Source organism: Trachurus japonicus, unplaced genomic scaffold (assembly GCF_045865225.1).
Source record: "Trachurus japonicus isolate A0001 unplaced genomic scaffold, Traja_1.0 AP029979.1".
Taxonomy (NCBI): Eukaryota; Metazoa; Chordata; class Actinopteri; order Carangiformes; family Carangidae; genus Trachurus; species Trachurus japonicus.
Genome location: NW_028220112.1, coordinates 27,980 through 29,288, shown reverse-complemented (window position 1 = coordinate 29,288; position 1,309 = coordinate 27,980). Strand labels below are relative to the sequence as shown.

General features: G+C 42.9%; 1 non-coding gene across 1 annotated transcript; it reads left to right on the top strand.

The window, feature by feature from the left end:
• The first annotated feature begins 359 nt into the window (after window positions 1-359).
• trnaq-uug (transfer RNA glutamine (anticodon UUG)) lies at window positions 360-431 on the top strand. Its single transcript has one exon. It is a non-coding gene; the product is annotated as a tRNA-Gln (tRNA).
• Window positions 432-1,309: the final 878 nt, after the last annotated feature.

Here is a 1,309-nt window from a genome sequence, read left to right as displayed (position 1 = left end):
ACCTAGTTAAAATCTTAGTGAGGCCTAGTTTTGATCTGATGTAGAGGTAGAACAACTTGCTTATTGAGAGTTGGGTTTCACGCCACTGTATATATACCATGTAAGAAAATATACCTTGACAAAAAGCATCTTGTGGAATTGTCTACCTTCCTCTCATCTCTACAGTGTCAGGGACTTGTCTGCAGCTCTTTCTAATGTAACTCACCTCGTGACTTGTTTGCAAAACTGACTTGTCAATAAGTAGCAAAACCCTTCTTCTTGTTGTCCAGGAGCAGGCTTTGCAAGGTAATGCAGATTCACCTGTCACCAACAAGGACCTCCTCTGGGTTTGACAAGGATTTCCAATGTCTTGTGCATGTGGTTCCATGGTGTAATGGTTAGCACTCTGGACTTTGAATCCAGTTATCCGAGTTCGAGTCTCGGTGGAACCTAACATAATCCGGATTTATGTATAGGCATCCTCTCACCTGACAAAGGAGAGTATCTGATTGCTGTTTGATAGACAAAATCATGTGCTTTCAACACCACCCAACCCTCCAATTCTAAGGACAAGTTTGAAGGGATAGGGATGGAGCTCTCCTTTGCATGGCAGTTTGCGGATTATGAGACAAGAAGACCACAGTCAGGATGAGTAACCATGTCACCGGTTTTACAAGTGGTGACCAAGCACTGGGGACCTCCGCATGAGGTCCAGGTAATGAGTAACCATCTCTCGGGTATACTAGTGACAAGTACTGGGGCCTCGAATGAGAATGTTCTGGCTTAGTTTCTGTTTACCATCCTTATGGCAGTCTTTAAATACAACTCTAAATTACAGCTGGGCGTTAAGGCAAAAAATGTGATCACTTCATCCAAGGTTGTCACATAGACCAAGACGTAAACTGGGGAACAAAACTGGCCAATCGATAGTTGGGTTTCACAAACCACTGTATATAAGTTGTAAGAAAATAAAATCCATTGACAAAAAGCATCTTGTGGAAAATTGTCTACCTTCCTCTCATCTCTACAGTGTCAGGAACTTGTGTGCAGCCTATTTCTCATGTAAACTCACCTCTGTGACTTGTTTGCGAAACTGACTTGTCAATAAGTAGCCAAAAAAACCCTTTCCCTTTCTTCTTGTTGTTCCAGGTGCAGGCTATTGGAAAGGCAAATGCAGAATTCACCTGTCACCAACAAGTGCCCTTCGCTCTGGGTTTGCCAAGGATTTTCAAATGTCTTTGTACATGTGGTTCCATGGTGTAATGGTTAGCACTCACTGGACTTTGAATCCAGTGATCCGAGTTCGAGTCTCCGTGGAATCCTAACATAA